The sequence below is a fragment of the Cyprinodon variegatus genome, unplaced genomic scaffold, assembly GCF_000732505.1.
Source record: "Cyprinodon variegatus isolate N-32 unplaced genomic scaffold, C_variegatus-1.0 Scaffold23, whole genome shotgun sequence".
NCBI lineage: Eukaryota > Metazoa > Chordata > Actinopteri > Cyprinodontiformes > Cyprinodontidae > Cyprinodon > Cyprinodon variegatus.
The window spans coordinates 799,040-806,172 of NW_015150476.1; positions in this window are offsets into that span (position 1 = coordinate 799,040).

The window sequence follows — 7,133 nt, forward strand, 5'->3', positions numbered from 1 at the left end:
GAAAGGTAAGTCATAAGTTGTCTGATAAATTCTGGTATGGTATATTAACACCTGTAGTAAAATATTAATAGTCCAGTGATTTGACTTTTAATCAGTTTGTTATCGGATTATTGGAAAAAAAAACGGTGTAGTCTCATTGTCATTACAGATGCAGTTCTTTAACCAGGCTGTTCTGGTCAGACAAAGGATTCCACTTACTACTTAACACTCAAACAAATAGCTGCCCACAGGAACTGTTGTCATAGCCTTAGTGCGGCTGATTGACAGGTCGAGTTGTGGAAGTTAGAGACGAGAGAGAGATGGCGCAAAAAGAATTTTATTAAGTAAAGCCCCTTAAAGAAAACTTACCAAGATAAGCTGGAGGTGAAAGCGTTTGGACCGGTTTAGTATGTATGTCAGAAGACTTGTCCTGCTCGTAAATCAGATTGGGCGCTCCTCCAGCCACTACCTGTCGTCTCATCTCCATTTCTGAAGATTGCAATGGACATTGTTGGACCCCTAGTGAAGAGTGGGCGTGGTCATCAGTACATCCTGGTAGTATGAGTTGGAATCCCAGATTAGATTTGGACAGACAAGGGAACCAATTTCACCTCTAATGTCCTAAAACTCTTTCACAAAAGCTTGGGATCTCTGCCATCAGGACAACGTCTTACCATCCGCAAACTGATGGACTGGCCAAAAGGTTCAACCAGACACTGAGGAGGATGCTGCAGAAGTATGTAATTGACACTGGCAGAGATTGAGGTGAGGTGCCATAAGCATCAACTGGATTCTCCCCATTTGAACTCCTGTATGGATGGGACCATCAGACCTGTTGAAGAAAAGCTGGGATGCATCAGAGACCCCATCCAGTGCCAAAGGTGTGGTCCAGTATGTGCTGCAGATGAGAAGTCGGCTCTCTGAGTACCAGGAAGAAGCTGAAAAGAACCTGCTTCTGGCTCAGCAGAAGCAAAAGAGGTGGTATGACCAGAGGGCACGACAAATAGTCTTAAGTCCTGGAGAGAAGGTGTTGGTTCTCCTGCCTTTATTCACCAGCAAGCTTTTGGCAAATTGGCAAGGGCCCTATACCATCAGCCGACAGCTGGGACCCACCACCTATGAAGTCTACCACCCTGATAAAAAGAAAGCTAACCAGGCTTACCATGTGAAATTGCTAAAGGAGTGGAAAGAACCATCACGTCTAGTCCCAGAAACATCATGCCTGTTGAGGCCAGTGGAGGAGGAAGAAGAGGTTCCTGGCATTGAAGTCATGACTGAACAGTCAACCGCCAATCTCAGGCACTTAACCCCACAACAAGCCTCGCAGCTTCAGCAGTTCTTCCAGAAACTGTCTTCTCTCTTTTCCCCTAATCCAAGCCGGACAACTTTGATTGAGCATGCAATTCGACTAAAAGAGAAGCAGCCAATTCGTCAGCGGCCATATAGAGTTCCACAGCAGTTGTTGGGGCAGCTGTGACATAAACTCAAGACCATGCTAACATCAGGTATTATTGAACCTTCAAACTCTGCATGGTGCAGCCCAGTGGTCAGTGTGTGCAAGAAATGTGGCTCACTACGGATTTGCATTGATTTCAGAAAGCTTAATGCAGTTTCAGAGTTTGATGCCTATCCCATGTCCAGGGTGGATGAGCTGCTGGAAAAGATTAGAAAAGCGAAGTTCATTAACACACTTGACTTGTGTGAATGGTACTGGCAAGTCCCATTGGAGCCTTCAAGCAGACAGTAAACATCATATCATACTCCTTCCTGTCTTTTCCAGTTTACTGTCATGCCGTTCAGCCTGCATGGTGCTCCAGCAGCCTTCCAATGGCTAATGGACATGTATTGGAAGTGAAGACTACAGTTCTGCTTACCTCAATGATGTAATCATTCACAGCAATAGCTGGGAGGAGCATGCTTCACATCTAGCAAGAGTGTTGGAAAAGATTGCAGGAGCAGGACTAACACTTAACATATCATAACAAGTGTGTTTGGGCACAACAGGAGACCAGATACCTGGGTTACCAGCTGGGAAGAAGAGAGATGTGACCACAGACAAAATTGATGCAATCCAAAAGTGCCCTCGAACCTAGAAGTAAGTGCGATCATTCTTGGGTCGAGCTGGTTGGTATCAAAGGTTTATGCCTTATTTAGCTACACTTGCTTCTCCCCTCACCAGTTTGACAGTTAAAGACCAGAAGAATTCTGTTGTGTGGTCCAAGGAGTGTGAGGATTATTTTAACATTCTGAAAGCTCATCAATGTTCATCTGCTGTCCTTCAAAGTCCTGATTTCAGCAGGAAATTTCTGGTCCAGGTAGATGCATCCACAGTTGGTTGAGGAGCTGTTCTGGCTCAAGGAGATCCTGGAGAGGAGCAACCCATACTCTACCTGAGCCGCAAGCTGCTACCCAGTGTTGGGACTAACGCGTTACAAAGTAACGCGTTACTGTAACGGCGGTATTTTTTTCACTAACTTGTACGCTAACGCGTTAGTTTTTAAATTCAGTAACTCCGTTAACATTACTACATGATGCGTTACTGCGTTATTTTATAGTCTCGGGATCAGCTAGAGACTTAAAAGCTGCAGTGAAGTATTGTCTTCCTGTGTTAGAGTGAGGGAGACAGGAAGGAAACATGCTGAGGGCGTGTTTGTGTTTACCAACACTTGTCATCATGGTGGCTGCTGCAGAGCCCAAGTCGAGTTTCTTCACTTGGAGATATTCTCATTAATTTACTTTTGTCGAGAAAAAAGAAAGAAACATTTTGGTTAAATATAATTTGTGCCTTGGATCAAAGATTCTATCTACAGCCCAGAACAGCAACTCTAATCTGTTGAAACACCTACAAAAGCAACATGCTGCGACGAAGCTAGAAGCTACCGGTGTCGTGCCAAGGTAGTTATCCCTGGGAAAATTTGTATCCCCTCGTCGGGAGCGCGCACGGAGTAGGACGAACAACGCGACTTAACTCCGGCTCAATTCCAACATGCAGAACTTGAAATTTGAAAGGTTTTACATGTATGAAAGTTGAGCTTTACTGTTTTATTCTTTACTTCACATGTTATAGCAGAATATCGCCAGTGATATTGATCTAAAACTTATAATAAAACACAAACATTTGCTTGAAAGCTGGTCGCTGGCAGAAGTGTCTACTCCTTCCTCTGAAAGCAAACAGATCCTTGTTCTTTTCCACACGTTCATTAAAAAAATCTCTCATTGTTTCAGTGTCCAAATGTTCTCATCCCATTGAAAACAGTTGTAAACCATATACTTGTAATAAAAATGAAATAGAAAATGGAGTGCACGTGTAATCATTAAAGACTATATGCAGAAGGAAATAATTTTTTCCTGGTTGAAATTTAGTACCTAAATCTATATTTGTGTTATACAGTATATTAACTTACAATTTATCACTGCCAGAATTGGCAATATGGGATGAAATAAAACCTGCTGTAATCTGTTCCCCCTGTCTAAATCAGACAAAAAAGGTCCCAGCTTTTTTGACTTATAAGCATCTTTTATGATGACAATTCATTCCTGAAACTTTGGAGTTGATTGACCTTTGTTTCTTAAAGTTACAAGGGGGGAACAAATTATAGCAGGCCACCTGCTGTTAAGGCCGATTTTGCAGGCAACTACCTACTATGTAGCATTGTCAGTTTGTTCTGCCCTGAAATAAATTGGCACTTTGAAACATATCTTTGTTGCTTGTATATAGAATTGCTTAGCAGAGTTTCATGATGCAAATTTATTCAAAACCTTTTAACCATAAAACGGCAATATGAAGACCAATTCCGATTGCAAACATTAACTCTGCTTCTGTCTAGAAAGGGGTTAGTCATCACAAATTACACAAATTACAAGCTGAAACAAATTTGGAAACCAAAGTCAAGTGTTTTTTTTGTTTGGTTTTTTACGATTTTTGGAACTTCTACTCCTCCATCATTGAGTCTAACATCACCGCTTCCATCACCATCTGGTACGCTGGTGTTACCACCAAGGACAAGGGCAGACTGCAGCTTGTCACCCGTTCTGCAGAAAAGGTGATTGGCTGCAATCGTCCATCTCTCCAGGATCTGTACGCCTCCAGGACTCTGAGGCGTGCTGGGAAGATTGCGGTTTATCCCTCGCACCCCAGCCACAAACCATTTCAGTCAGTTCCCTCTGGCAGGAGGCTGCAGTCCATCAGTACCAAAACCTCACACAACAAGTACAGTTTCTTCCCATCCCACCAGCCTTATCAATAAGCCCAGAGACCCCTGTGACACTGACAGTAACTCTCTCCCTTCAACATTCAGGACCTAGAAGCTACACCAACGGAACTCCTGCATTACATTAACGCACAGCATACTGTATATATAGTATATAGCTATATACTATATATTGTATATGGTATATTGTATGTTTTATATTGTATATAACTATAGATTTTGTATTCTGTGTATATATCTAATATGTTTGCACAATTAACTCGAAAACAAATTCCTTGTAAGTGCAAACCTACTTGGCAATAAATCTGGTTCTGAACATAGATTGTTATGCCTTCCTATATTCTGAGGCAGAAAGAAGCACTTGACGACTGAAAGTTCACTGGCATGAAAAAATTTGGTAGCATGAAATCTATCATGGTAGAGGGAGACTAGTCCAGGAGCTAGATAAAGGGGATCTTGAAAGATTATTAGCTTCAGAGGAGGTGCAGCACTGTCAATCATTGGCTGAGGTTTGGGCAACGGACATCAGTGGTTGTCCAGTTGAAGCTGATAAAGAGTCTTTAAGATTAAAGTTTTGGTTCAGCTTAATTTTTATTACAAATCTTGGAATCATCTTTTTTTAAACCTATGCACTGATAGATTAGTTATAAAGTTGTCAAAGGCTTCTGAATTAATTTCGGGGGAAAAAAAGGAATCTTTACATAAACTATGAAAGGTTTCATGTCTAATTTTGAAAAGAAAAACTAGAATGATAATCATAGAGCATAAACTAATTTAGCATTTACTCTTTGGTTTCTGTTTATTAACTGAGACTAATAATAATTCAAATTTTTGTAAATATGTGTCTTAATTAAAACAACATTCCAAACTTGCTCCTTTGTCAGATTGTTAACCATTTTTTAAATTATTTAAAATGCAATATCTTAAAATAGTCAAGCACATTATTAAACAATTAAAACCTTATATACCCTTGTCCAGGGTCTACCCCTTCTCTCGCCCATTGACAGGTGAAGATAGTCACCCGCACCCCTCGTGACCCCAGCAGGGATACGCGTCATGGAAAATGGATTGACCTTTCAGTAAATACCCTGAAGTGTATTTTCTTGGATGTTATTTATTTGACATCTGTATTTGACTTTATTTATTATATTGTTATTATTGCATCATTTCAGCTTTCTCTTCTAGATTTAAGCTTGCTTGATTAATGGCTTGACTTGATCCTCACTATTCGCTTTTATCTATGTTACTGGCTGTATGTTGCCATCTTTGGGCAAAAAGCAAAAAATGCTTTACACTGAACAATAGTTTCTATATATGTCATGAGAAATTGGAGTCCCTGTGAATTCCAAGAAATAATCACAATGATGTATATTTAGTCAAAGAAAACATATTAATATAAAAATGTAAACATTTTTAAGTTTAATCTAATAAAACAAAAGACCTTTTCGATTTTTAAACCAATCAACCAAAGACTTAATGTGGCGTTAAGTCCTTCTTCACCCTTGAGGAAGCATTTTTGAAGTGGAAATTTATGGCTTAGCTAATTAAATTTTTGCAAACCTGCTCTAGCTCCTGGCAGCCATTATCTGCCAACAGGATTTTGATTAACTGGACATGAATGAACTATTATCTAGAGTTTATGTTTAGGGCTTATAAACACCAGCCTACTAATTAAAAAGAATAATGCCACACATGTCCTGCGTGCAGCAATCTGTATCTGTGCTTAGGTAAATCACACACTATAAGCTGTTCATAAATACAGGAAAGGTAAAGTGTATGTTAATGTTTATTTGTTTAATTGCTGACACTCTGTTTGCAAACACTTTGTCTAGCTTTCCCTCATGCTCTTCAAATTTGTATTGCACTAATCTCATCTAAGAATATTCTGGTAAACACCTCAAACAGATCAAGGTCACCAGATAAAACAAGCAAGAATTAGTAAGATCCCCCTTTCTAATGGTCAGTAAGATAAAATTAAAAAAGATTAAATAATTCTGAAGAAATCCATCCATTTTCCTTCACGCTTATCCAAAACAGGGTCGCGAGGGGTGCTGGTGCCTATCTCCAGCTGTCTACGGGCGACAGGCGGGGTACACCCTGTACAGGTCACCAGTCCATCGCAGGGCATCTGACAAAATCTATTCAAGGTAATGGACAATCTTGGAGTTCAATATCCCATATTTTCACATGCAAAAACTTGTTCTTTTTGTCAATAAAACCTTGTAACACCTTATAGAGAGCAAATATCCTTTTCCCCAAAATGGCAAAGAAGATAGAGCAGCAGGTTTTGCATGTTATTTTCTGTCCTTTTTTATCAAGGGAGTTGGGAGATTGGAGCTTATATAGTAGGAGGATAATAAGATTGATTAAAGAGCAATGGCACAACAACAACAATAGGCCCATAAGCAACATTATCTGGGTGGGCCCCATATCAAGTACAACACCCCATTAAGTTTCCTTACATGGAGAAGCCACAACATACGTGTCTTAGACTTTCATTTTAATTATAACCTCATCTTGGTTGTTGTATTCCTTTGCAGCTAGAGACAGTGACAAAAGAATATATGGACAAGAACATACTTTTTAAAGGAGTAGATCTTTTTTAAATGCATCTTCATGACAAAAACATACAAACACATAATAACGAATCATAAAATACACAGTGAACATTATAATAATAATAATAATCTAAATAAAATACTAAATGGAAATAAGTAATTTAAAGAAGGCAGTGGATCACTGTGGTGTCATTCTAATGTTTTTGTCTTTTTTTAGCTCTTGTTTTAAGGCCTGAAACAAAACATTTCTCCATTGTTGTTGCATTTCCTATTCTCTGTCTTTTAAATGAACACAGCCAGTATTCATTTTTATTTCACATCATAACCAAATCATTTATTTTCAGAGTCTGGGCAAACAACAGCTGCCAGGGTAGAACTGCTTACA